Source organism: Oryctolagus cuniculus, chromosome 1, assembly GCF_051225735.1.
Source record: "Oryctolagus cuniculus isolate XC-2025 breed Fujian yellow rabbit chromosome 1, ASM5122573v1, whole genome shotgun sequence".
NCBI lineage: Eukaryota > Metazoa > Chordata > Mammalia > Lagomorpha > Leporidae > Oryctolagus > Oryctolagus cuniculus.
In genome coordinates this window covers 82,966,124-82,979,622 of record NC_142867.1, presented here as the reverse complement: position 1 = coordinate 82,979,622, position 13,499 = coordinate 82,966,124, and the positions used below count along the sequence as shown (strand labels likewise).

Sequence of the window (13,499 nt, the reverse complement as noted above, 5' to 3'; positions counted from 1 at the left end):
TGGATAATGAGTTCTTGGAAAAAGGTTTCCAAAAGGTGAGAATTTACCATAGATCTTAAGATACTGGTTGAGGAACCCACATCAGATATTGGACTGTCTAGGTTTCCAAATTCCAGCTTCCAGCTAACATGTACTCTGGAGGCAGCTGATGATGGCTTAGATACTTAGTTCCCTGGAATCCAGGTTGGAGATCTAGACTGAGTTCCCAGCTCCTGACTTTGGACTGTGAACCAGCAGATGGTGATCTCTCTCTCCATTCTCTCTCTCTCTTGCTCTTTCTCTCTCTCTCACAGTCTCCCTCTCTTTTTCCCTACCTCTCATAGAAAGTATATAAATAAGAATTTAAATAAATAGCCTTCTAGGGGGTAAAAGGATATAACATGTAGTTGCACAATACTTAATATATCTGGCTTTTAAAGAAAAAGTCAAGGCATAGGTGAGTTATATTTAATGGAATATAGGACAAAATGAAGCATATATTTATTTATTGACCTTTATGTGATAGTAATTTATAATCATCTTCATATAAACATCAACTATTGATGTCTCTAAAAATACTCATATACCTATATTTTGGTATAACATATGTTAAGGCCATTGAATCTTAACCTTTTATAAAAGTTGTTACTAATGCTTTCTAAATTGAACAAAGTAATCAGCATTCAGAAAATGGAAATAAATTCCAGGAAAAGGGCCTAAACAGTTTTCAATGGTGTGCTAGACTCAAAGTAAATCAGGGAGCTGCTGTTTTTTGTTGAACCTCTCATGACAATGTGATTCCATAGTTGTGAAAATATATTATTTTGACAAAATGATAAAGCTTAGAAAAAAATCTAAAACAACATCAATTACAATGTGCACTCCATCATGACACTCAAAACTAGATCCCAAAATGTGTCAAGACTTTTGGATTCCGCTGACATGTTACATTAGGTAAGCAAGTACATGAATGTTCCTAGTGCAAAAGGCATCTTTGCAATTTGAATGTGCATTTAGGAGACAACTGGCTTTTAGGGAGAGCTGTGGTTTCTGGTTTTTTTTTTTTTTTGGTTTGGTTTCTAATTATTTTCAAGAAGTTGTTGGAAAGATTATCAAAGGATAAGAAAAATCTGGGGCTGGCTGTCGTGCAGTGGTTTGAGGCCCTGGCTTGAAGTGCCGACATCCCACGTGGGCACTGGTTCTAGTCTCTCCTGCTCCTCTTTCGATCTAGCTCTCTGCTGTGGCCTGGGAAAGCAGTGGAAGATGGCCCAAGTCCTTGGGCCCCTGCACCCATGTGGTAGACCTGGAGGAGGCTCCTGGCTCCTGGCTTTGGATCGGCGCTACTCCGGCCGTTGTGGCCATCTGAGGAGTGAACCAGCAGATGGAAGACCTCTCTCTGTTTCTGCCGCTCTCTGTAACTCTGTCTTTCAAATAAATAAATAAATAAATAATAATAATAAAGAAAAATCTCCTGAATTTTATCTACTAAAGAATTACGAAGGAACTTCAAGATGTTCATGGAAAATTGAGTTTAAAAGTAAATTTATTTTGGTGCCAAAAATTTAAAGTCTATGAATAGTCTTTTTTATAAAATGTATTTTATATTAATTTTTTGAAAACTCTTTGTAATGGAAATTCCAGATTTTAGAAGTAACAACTAATAAATAAAGGCATTTATCATTATTTTGAGAGACCAATCTGATATTATTTAACCAATTTTTTAAAGTATGTTTAAAAGCAGGTTTAGTATTATATGCATACTCATATTAGCAATATTCTTCCTTTGCCTCAAAACTTTGAGAAACCAGGAAAGTTATTTGTTCAGTAGTGATTTCTTCTTTTTGTTTTGCATTGAATTTTTCTAGAAGTGAATGATTTTAAATAGTCACAATTTATAAAATGACTAAAAATACAAACATTCTAGGCCAAGGTCCAGGTTGGGGAGCCCGTGGACCTGACATCTCCCCGAATTATTCCCTTGTTCTATCAATGTCCGACTTCAAAAAGCAAAGCATAAAGTTGGATGATTCAAAGAAGTACTCCTAATTAATCATTCTTCTCATTGAGGATTTTGAAGATATCCATAGTTTCCTTGAAAAAATGCTAACATATTTTTATCAGACTATATATGCAAGTTACAAATCCAATATAATGTAATATTGTTTTAAGGCTATTGCAAAGTTCTTGTATAGAAATGAGCTTTTAGAGAAAGTTTTATTTATCTGTGATTTTATTCCACAAAGAATCAAATTTTAATTAACTTTAATTAAAATTTAGCACTAGGCTGAAACATCAGTTTCAGGCTGTATTTTTGGGATGTGTTAGGAATATAAAAAGTAGAAAGTAATCCTAAGAGAAATAGCTTTTATATTTCTTTCCTTCTTCTCTCATTCTCCCATCTCCCTCTCTTCTTCACTGTCTTTCTATTTCTTTTTCTTAAGGAAGTAGAACTATGAATCACTCAAGTTCTTCTATAGCTATTTTTCTGCATGACTATAAGTGGGTTGCCACTTCAAAAGTTCAGGTTGTCTGCCTTTGAATGGAGGTATGCTGTGTTCAAAGCCTTTTTCCTGCTCTTATAGAAAGTAGGTTGTTGAGGACAGGAAGCCTCTCTGGATTTACTGCCTTAAGCTCTTTCAATTGGTTCCCCAGATCAGGACTCCTGAGCACATTCGCTCTAGTGGATTCCCCTTTACTCCATCAGCATGTCCAAAAATCTTCCAATTTTTAAGTTCAAACCTAACCAATATATGCAATAAACCAAAAATCACATGACTAATTTTAGTAGTATGTTTTGATTTCTTACTATGGGCCAGTCCCTTTATGAGGTGCTGTATTAAAAAGGGGCTTGAATTTTCTTTTGAAAGCTACAGGCAGTTATTGCAGGAATTTAAGCAGAGTAATATTATTAAATTGCATACAAGTTTGGAAATATTACTGCAATCTATGAGTGAATTTTATAAAATGATTATATTACTTTTATTGTTTTTTATTTTTTATTTTTATTTTTTTTTTGACAGGCAGAGTGGACAGTGAGAGAGAGAGACAGAGAGAAAGGTCTTCCTTTGCCGTTGGTTCATTCTCCAATGGCCGCCGCGGCCAGCACGCTGTGGCCGGGGCATCGCGCTGATCCGAAGGCAGGGCCAGGTGCTTCTCCTGGTCTCTCATGGGGTTCAGGGCCCAAGTACTTGGGCCATCCTCCCCTGCACTCCCTGGCCACAGCAGAGAGCTGGCCTGGAAGAGGGGCAACCGGGACAGGATCCGGCGCCCCGACCGGGACTAGAACCCGGTGTGCCGGCACTGCAGAAGGAGGATTAGCCTATTGAGCCGCGGCACCAGCTATAAAATGATTATAAAACTGGATATGTGCATGTAGAGAAGTCATTCCAAAAATACAATATACATAAGATGCACCATACTAGAAGTCTGATGAAAAGTGTCAATGACATGAGAGAGAGGACAAAGTCCAGTGTGACTTCAGGACATTAGCTTGATTGATGTATGGATAGTGTCATTCAGTGGGCTGAGGTCCTGAAAGGTGGAGCAAATATTTGGGAAATGATACTGGGTTCTATTCTGAGCACACTGGGGCATGTGGTGGAAGTGGCCAGAAACCAACTGGATATACATCAGCTTCATAAACAAGTCTTTCTAGATTTTGCAGCTGGAAATAATCCTTCTGTTTTCACAACTGCTGTACTAGTTTATATGCACTGCCCCTGTAGCACTTAGGACTATATACCATCTATTTAAATTATTTATGTACGTGCCATGTCTCCCATATTAGCCTGTAAGCTCCTTGAGGCAGGATCCATAAGTGCTACATCTTTTTATCTACAAAAGTGCTTAGACAATGACAGGCATTCAAAATCATGCGCTCAAATGATGGACAGCCTCACCTGGTTCACTGAAAGTCTCCCCTGAAGCTTTTATGTGAATCACCTTGCAGTGAGTAATAACTCAACATTGTTACTAATGCTCACTTCATGTCACTTAAGCCACAGGAATATTTTTATTAGGCTGATGCTTTGCATCATAATCAAATGATCTGTGACCAGCACCAATGGCAGAACTAGTTGTCTGTTGAGACTAATTATTTGAGACCAGGTTTTTCTTCATTGCTTCTAAGGAGAAGTCATGCACAGAATCGGAGTAAAGGGCTTTCATTCATTGTAGCTATCCTGGTGATGGGGAGAGTGATAATTAATTTTATGTGTCAGTCTGGCTAGATTGGGGCATGTCCAGATATTAGAATAAGTATTATTTCTTGGTATTGTGTGAAATGTTTCTGGATAAGATTAGCGTTTGGACTACTGGAATCAGTAAAGTCAATTGTTCTCCTCAATGTAGATGGTCCTCAAGTATTTCACAGAGGGACTTGATAGAACAAAAAAATGTGCAAGAGAGAATTTGCCCCATTTTTTCTGCCTCCCCATTTGAACTGGGACATCTCATCTCATCTTTTCCTGCCCTTAGACTGGGGTGCCTCTTAGATGTTCAGGCGCAGAATGAATTACAACTCTGGCTTTCCTGGTCTCTGCCTAGCAGATGGCAGACTGTGGGTCCTCTAACCTTCATAATTGTCAACTAACACTTAATAATACATCTTTTTAGATAACTAGATATGTAGGTAGATAGACAGATAAATAGATAGAACCTACTTGGTCCATTTTTCTGAAAATCTCTCACTAATAGAGAGTAACATATTAATTTGATTAAGCTTTTGGGAGAGTCAATTAAAATATCCCTCATTATTAACAATCCTCTGTAGGAGCAGATGTCAAAAACCTCATGAAAAATATGGAATTAAAACATGTTTATTTTGGTAAAAAATTGGAAATACATGCACATTTTTAAAGATTTATTTATGTATTTCAAAATCAGAGTTACACAGAGAGAGAAGGAGAGAGAGCGACAAAGAAAGAGAAGAAAGAAAAGAGAGGAGAGAAGAGAGAGTCTTCCATCTGCTGATTCACTCCCCAATTCTTCCAGAACTCCCGCATGGGTGCAGGGGCCCAAGGTCTTGGACCATCTTCTATTGCTTTCCCAGACCATAGCAGAGAGTTGTATCAGAAGTAGAGCAGCCAGGACTCAAACTGGCGCTCATATGGGATGATGGCACTGCAGGCAGTAGCTTTACCTGCTACACCGCAGTGTTAGCCCCACATATTTTTTCATAATATGCATTTCCTATGAACTTTTTGAAGACTCCTATATTCATGGACTTCAAAAACTTTTGCATCAAAATAAATAAAGTAGTGTTGTATATATTTGAATAGATATCGCATATGCCTGTGAACGATAGGGATATCTTGTGTCCACTATTGGTAAGTGTGTCAATGGAACCAAAGTTAAGAGTATTTTTGATTCTTAACTAGCTAAAACTCACCAAGGGTCAGGATTCAGATGTGCAATTCATCTCAAGAGGGTTGATGTATGGGAGCTGATTGTTATACATAAGAGTAGTGATATATTAAACTGCTTTTATAGTAGCTTAACTTGGCACACTTAGTAAATTAAAGATTTCACCTTATTCTGATTAAAGACTATCAGCCTGATATTCTGTTTCTGATTGGTACTATGGAATGTTTTGTAAAAAATTTCCTGGTATCTATGAAAGTATCCTCAGAAGCTTTGTTAATCTGGCTCATACCCTAAGATTCAGATGAGATGCCAGTCTTCCAGTCATCTACTTATTTTTCCCCAGTCTGGATCAGGTCAAGCACTTTGATCTGTGTTCTTAAACTAACAGTCGTCTCTGTAGGAATGCTCAGTAGCTTACTTGGGCATTGAATTGTAAGACTCTCAGAAGCTGGTAATTGCTTTTCATTGTTCTATCTCCAGCACCTGGAAGAGATCCAGGCATATAACAGGAGGTCCACTGCCAAACAAATTAGAGAATGTGAACTTTCAGAGAATTAGAATGCAGTTTTGGATTTCCACACATTTTTGGAAACTACTACAGTTTAAAACACTGTCCTTGGAGAGGCATTGCCTTGGTTGAGAAGCTGGGAAAGCGGATATGTTCTGCTCCTAAGCTCATTAGAAGTGGGTAATATCTCTTTTTCCATCCATGGCCTATAGCTCATTTTAGAGGGAACCTGATCATGGCAGGCTTAAACTTCCCAGGAAGTAGAGAACGGATGGTTAAAGGGTTTTAGGGTAATTTTTTTAGACACAGTAAAGGCTAAGATAGGAATTGTGGTTGTGTGAAAAATAAGCTGGAGCAGTCAAGACAAATATGCTATGTAGACTATAGTAGTCTCCTCTTCTATATCTCACTTCAGCAAAATCATATATATTCCTCCTCTACTTTTGTAAAATCTCCCAGTATAAGAGATAGCACTGGCAGGGCTGCCGCCATGGTGCAGTAGGTTAATCCTCTGCCTGCAGCACCAGCATTCTGTATGGGCCCTGGTTCTAGTCCCAGCTGCTCCTCTTTGGATCCAGCTCTCTGCTGTGGCCTGGGAAAGCAGTGGAAGATGGCCCACGTGCTTGGGCCCCTACACTTGCATAGGAGACCAGGAAGAAACACCTGGCCCTGGCTTTGGATCGGCGCTACTCCGGCCGTTGTGGTCATTTGGGGAGTGAATCAACGGACAGAAGACTTTTCTTTCTGTCCCTCCCTCTCAATGTCTGTAACTCTACCTCTCAAATAAATAAATGAATAAAATCTTTAAAAAAAGAGAGATAGAATTAGAATCATACCATGCAGCTTCTCAGACCATAAAGGAATGAAGTTGGAAATTAGCAACTCAGGAATCCCTAGAGCATACGCAAACACATGGAGATTGAACAACATGCTTCTGAATGAACAATGGGTCATAGAAGAAATTAAAAGAGAAATCAAAATTTTTCTGGAAGTAAATGAGGATAACAGCACAACATACCAAAACTTATGGGACGCAGCAAAAGCAGTGTTAATAGGAAAGTTTATATCAATAGGTGCCTACATCAAGAAATTGGAAAGGCACCAAATAGATGAGCTTTCAATTCATCTCAAGGATTTAGAAAACCTACAGCAAACCAGACCCAAATCTAGTAGGAGAAGAGAAATAATTAAAATCAGAGAAGAAATCAACAGGATTGAATCCAAAAAAAAAAAAATTACAAAAAATCAGCAAAACGAGGAGCTGGTTTTTCGGAAAAAAAAAAAAAATTGACACCCCATTGGCCCAACTAACTAAAAAAAGAAAAGACCCAAATCAATAAAATCAGAGATGAAAAAGGAAACGTAACAACAGACACCACAGAAATAAAAAGAATCATCAGAAATTACTACAAGGATTTGTATGCCAGCAAACAGGGAAACCTATCAGAAATGGATAGATTCCTGGACACGTGCAACCTACCTAAATTGAACCAGGAAGACACAGAAAACCTAAACAGACCCATAACTGAAACAGAAATTGAAACAGTAATAAAGGCCCTCCCAACAAAGAAAAGTCCAGGACCAGATGGATTCACTGCTGAATTCTGCCAGACATTTAAAGAAGAACTGACTCCAATTCTTCTCAAACTATTCAGAACAATCGAAAAAGAGGGAATCCTCCCAAATTCTTTCTATGAAGCCAGCATCACCTTAATTCCTAAGCCAGAAAAAGATGCAGCATTGAAAGAGAATTACAGACCAATATCCCTGATGAACATAGATGCAAAAATCCTCAATAAAATTCTTGCCAATAGAATGCAACAAAACATCAGAAAGATCATCCACCCAGACCAAGTGGGATTTATCCCTGGTATGCAGGGATGGTTTAATGTGCGCAAAACAATCAATGTGATGCACCACATTAACAGACTGCAGAAGAAAAACCATATGATTATCTCAATAGACGCCGAGAAAGCATTTGATGAAATACAACACCCTTTCATGATGAAAACTCTAAGCAAGCTGGGTTTGGAAGGAACATTCCTCAATATAATCAAAGCAATCAATGAAAAACCCACAGCCAACATCCTATTGAATGGGGAAAAGTTGGAAGCATTTCCACTGAGATCTGGTACCAGACAGGGATGCCCACTCTCACCACTGCTATTCAATATAGTTCTGGAGGTTCTAGCCAGAGCTATTAGGCAAGAAAAAGAAATTAAAGGGATACAAATTGGGAAGGAAGAACTCAAACTATCCCTCTTTGCAGATGATATGATCCTTTATTTAGGGGACCCAAAGAACTCTACTAAGAGACTATTGGAACTCATAGAAGAGTTTGGCAAAGTAGCAGGGTATAAAATCAATGCACAAAAATCAACAGCCTTTGTATACACAGGCAATGCCATGGCTGAGGAAGAACTTCTAAGATCAATCCCATTCACAATAGCTACAAAAACAATCAAATACCTTGGAATAAACTTAACCAAAGACGTTAAAGATCTCTACGATGAAAATTACAAAACCTTAAAGAAAGAAATAGAAGAGGATACCAAGAAATGGAAAAATCTTCCATGCTCATGGATTGGAAGAATCAATATCATCAAAATGTCCATTCTCCCAAAAGCAATTTATAGATTCAATGCAATACCAATCAAGATACCGAAGACCTTCTTCTCAGATCTGGAAAAAATGGTGCTGAAATTCATATGGAGACACAGGAAACCTCAAATAGCTAAAGCAATCTTGTACAACAAAAACAAAGCCGGAGGCATCACAATACCAGATTTCAGGACATACTACAGGGCAGTTGCAATCAAAACAGCATGGTACTGGTACAGAAACAGATGGATAGACCAATGCAACAGAATTGAAACACCAGAAATCAACCCAAACATCTACAGCCAACTCATATTTGATCAAGGATCTAAAACCAATCCCTGGAGTAAGGATATCTATTCAATAAATGGTGCTGGGAAAATTGGATTTCCTCGTGTAGAATCATGGAGCAAGACCCCTACCTTTCACCTTACACAAAAATTCACTCAACATGGATTAAAGACTTAAATCTATGACCTGACACCATCAGATTATTAGAGAGCATTGGAAAAACCCTGCAAGATATAGGTACCGGCAATGACTTCTTGGAAAACACCTCAGAAGCACAGGCAGTCAAAGCCAAAATTAACATTTGGGATTGCATCAAATTGAGAAGTTTCTGTACTGCAAAAGAAACAGTCAGGAAAGTGAAGAGACAACCGACAGAATGGGAAAAAATATTTGTAAACTATGCAACTGATAAAGGGTTGATAACCAGAATCTACAAAGAAATCAAGAAACTCCACAACATCAAAACAAACAACCCACTTAAGAGATGGGCCAAGGACCTCAATAGACATTTTACAGAAGAGGAAATCCAAATGGCCAACAGACACATGAAAAAATGTTCAAGATCACTAGCAATCAGGGAAATGCAAATCAAAACCACAATGAGGTTCCACCTCACCCCAGCTAGAATGGCTCACATTCAGAAATCTACCAACAATAGATGCTGGAGAGGATGTGGGGAAAAAGGGACACTAACCCACTGTTGGTGGGAATGCAAATTGGTTAAGACACTATGGAAGTCAGTCTGGAGATTCCTCAGAAACCTGAAGATAACCCTACCATTCAACCCAGCCATCCCACTACTTGGAATTTACCCAAAGGAAATGAAATTGGCAAACAAAAAAGAGGTCTGCACCCTAATGTTTATTGCAGCTCAATTCACAATAGCTAAGACCTGGAACCAACCCAAATGCCCATCAACAGTAGACTGGATAAAGAAATTATGGGACATGTACTCTATAGAATACTATACAGCAGTCAAAAAAACGAAACCCGGTCATTTGCAACAAAATGGAGGAATTTGGAAAACATCCTGCTGAGTGAAGTAAGCCAGTCCCAAAGGGACAAATATCATGTGTTCTCCCTGATTGGCGTTAACTATTTGAGCACCAAAGGGGAAACTTGTTGAAGTGAAATGGACACTATGAGAAACAGTGACTTGATCAGCTCTTGTCCTGATGGTTGATGTACAATGTAATACTTTATCCATTTTAGTATTTTTTTTTTTGTTCCAGTAGCATTGGTTGAACTCTGTAATTAACACAAAATTATTCTTAGGTGTTTAAATTTTAACTGAAAAGTGATCCCTGTTAGGAATTTGGAAAACATTATGCTGAGTGAAATAAGCCAATCCCAAAGGGACAAATACCACTTGTTCTCCTTGATAGGTGACAACTAACTGAGCAGCAAAAAGGAAACCTGTTAAAGTGAAATGAATACTATGAGAAATGGTGACTTGATCAGCCTTCACCTTGACTGTTGATGAGCAACTTGATATGTTATCCCTCTTAGAATCTTTTTGTTTGTTCTACTTAATACTTTTGGTTGAATACTGTAATCAATACACAATTCTTCTTAAGTGCTGAAACTTAACTGAAAACTGATCACTGTTAAATATAAGAGTGGGAATAAGAGAGGGAAGAGATGTGCAATTCGGGACATGCTCAAGCTGACTTACCTCAAACGATAGAGTTAGAAACATACCAGGGGATTCCAATTCAATCCCATCAAGGTGGCATGTACCAATGCCATCTCACTAGTCCCAGTGATCAATTTCAGTTCACAATTGATCATAATGAAAGGACTAAGAGTCAAAGGGAGCACATAAACAAGTCTAGTACCTGCTAACACTAACCTATAGAATAAATAAAGGGGAGAATGATCCAACATGGGAAGTGAGATACACAGCAGACCCATAGAATGGCAGATGTCCTAAATAGCACTCTGGCCTCAGAATCAGCCCTAAATGCATTCAGATCTGGCTGAAAAGCCCATGAGAGTATTTCAGGCATGGAAAGCCAAGACACTCTGGCAAAAGATCTCTGTGAGTGAGATCCCAGTGGAAAGAACAGGTCTTCAAAGAAGGAGGTACCTTTCTCTGAAGGGAGGAGAGAACCTCCACTTTGACTATGACCTTGTCTAAACAAGATAAGAATTGGAGAACTCAGAGGGCTTCCATAGCCTTGGAAACTCATGACTGGAGCATAGGGAGATTACTGATGCCACAGATAGGAGTGTCAATTGGTAAAGTCAACAACAGGAGTCACTGTGCACTTACTCCTCATGTAGAATCTCTGTCCTTAATGTGCTGTGCATTGAGATTTAATGCTATAACGAGTACTCAAATAATATATTTCACTTTGTGTTTCTATGGGGGTGCAAACTGTTGAAATCTTTACTTAATGCATACTAAACTGATCCTCTGTAAAAAAAAAAAAGAAAGAAAGAAATCATCAACTCCCAACTTGACTCTCACTGGGATTAAACATGACAATAGGTCTGATCTGATTTCATCATCATTTTAAAAAAATCATCTATTATTTTTCACTTTATGTTTCTGTGTGGGAGCAAACTGTTGAAATCTTTACTTAATGTATACTAAGCTGATCTTCTGTATATTAAGATAATCGAAAATGAATCTTGATGTGAATGGAAGGGGAGAGGGAGTGGGAAAGGGGAGGGTTGTGGGTGGGAGGGACGGTATCGGGGGGAAGCCATTGTAATCCATAAATCGTACTTTGGAAATTTATATTCATTAAATAAAAGTTAAAAAAAAGAAATTATGTCATTCACTAATTTGTCTAAACGAAGAGATCACAGTTTCCTAATTGAGATGATTATTCAGGGACTAGGTGGTCAGCATAAATGAGGATACTCAAGTAGGTATAAGATATTAGAAAGAGGTGGTGACTTGGGCAAATTGAAAAGTAATATAAATTCTTCCTAGAAGCATACAAAATCTTTAAAAACAAAACAAAACAAAACAAAAAACCTCTTGGCTGGCACTGTGGCTCACTAGGCTAATCCTCTGCCTGCGGTGCTGGCACACTGGGTTCCCTGTTGGGGCGCCAGTTCTGTCCTGGTTGCTCCTCTTCCAGTCAAGCTCTCAGCTGTGGCCCAGGAGGGCAGTGGAAGATGGCCCAAGTGCTTGGGCCCTGCATCCGCATGGGAGACCAGGAGGAAGCACCTGGCTCCTGGCTTCAGATTGGTGCAGCAAGCTGGCTGTAGTAGCCATTGGGGGGTAAACCAATAGAAGGAAGGAAGATCTTTCTCTGTCTCTCTCTCTCACTGTCTAACTCTGCTTGTCAAAAAAAATTAAAAAAAACTCTTTGCAAGAGGAAAATAATACAAAGATGATAGATAGATAGATAGATAGATAGATAGATAGATGATAGATAAATGATAGATATTAGGTAAATACAGTTGATAGATAAATATAAATTTAACTCATAGTGCAAGAGTTCTCCATCCTTGGTAAACATTTCTTTCTTTTATAAGATTCATTTATTTATTTATTTGAAAGTAAAATATTTAAATTTTTTTGTTACTTAGCATTCATTTAGTTATTTCTCCTCCAAAACCTAATCCCTTAATAATTAACATCACACAAGTTTTTGGAATGCTTTCTTGAAGTTTTTATTAAAGGTTATATAAATCAGTTGATTGATAAGAGAATTGAGATAGCCAAGCCATGCCAAAAATTTGACATTTCTTCAGTAATTTTACCTGTTCATAGATATTAACAACTAATCATTTTACAAAAAAAAAAAAAGTTAACATATTACAAGTACATCCAAGATTAATCTCACCGTAGTGGCAGTTTTGCTTTCTCTTTTGCCTGAGATATTTTGCTTTCTCCAAGATTTCACATGCTTTAATTCAGACCTGGAACTTTTCACTATGCTATGAATTTTGTAAAGTTCTGTGGATGGAGTGCTTGGCCATTTAGTCCTTCTTTTGCAATCCTACTTGATTGTCTCTTGTGGTGTAATGTCTTTGCTGCTCTATATATTTTGTAATGGAGGATCAAAATCAATGCAAGTGGGATGTAGAAAGCTCCAAATGTTGAGTAAATAGTAGAAACAATGTGGTCGTACTTGATGATTCACTCATCATCTCAGCTGGTTCCTTGGTGCCTATAGAATAGAGGGGGCATCAAAATAAAGACAGTTGTAATCCAAACTACTGTTATCATAGTGCCAGTATGCCTGGGAGTCCTTTTCCTGACATACTCAACAGCATCTGTGATTGCCCATGGTCAGTCAAAGCTATAGCTGCGAGATGCAAGGTGGAGCATGTGCAGCAAATAATGTGAACACTCAGTCAAATGTCACAGACCTCTTGCCCCATTATCCAGCTCTCTCTCACAATATACACAATATTGAAGGGCATCACCAGGACAGCTACAAGAAAATCTGTGACTGCAAGGGAGCAATAGTTGGCTAGATGGAGCAGTTTCTGGGTTACCATAATTATAACAATCATCAGGCAGTTTATGGTAACTGGCATCAGTACCAGCTCAGAGATGATTTATATTTATGGCATGGACTTGTGGTGCATCAGGTTAAGTCACCATCTACATAGCAAAAGCATCCCATGTGGCCCCCCAATTTGAGACCCATTTGCTCCACAACTGATCCAGCTCCCTACTGATGTGTCTGGGAAAGCAGAGTAACATGACTCAAGTCCTTGGGCTTCTGCCACCCACATGGGAGACCCGGTTGAAGCTCTTGGCTCCTGGCTTCAGACCAGCCCAGGGCCA

The 13,499-nt window shown here is 38.5% G+C and overlaps 1 pseudogene; it reads right to left on the bottom strand.

Annotated features, from left to right (window-relative positions):
- Window positions 1-12,635: 12,635 nt before the first annotated feature.
- LOC100354754 (5-hydroxytryptamine receptor 1F-like) lies at window positions 12,636-13,246 on the bottom strand (annotated as a pseudogene).
- Window positions 13,247-13,499: the final 253 nt, after the last annotated feature.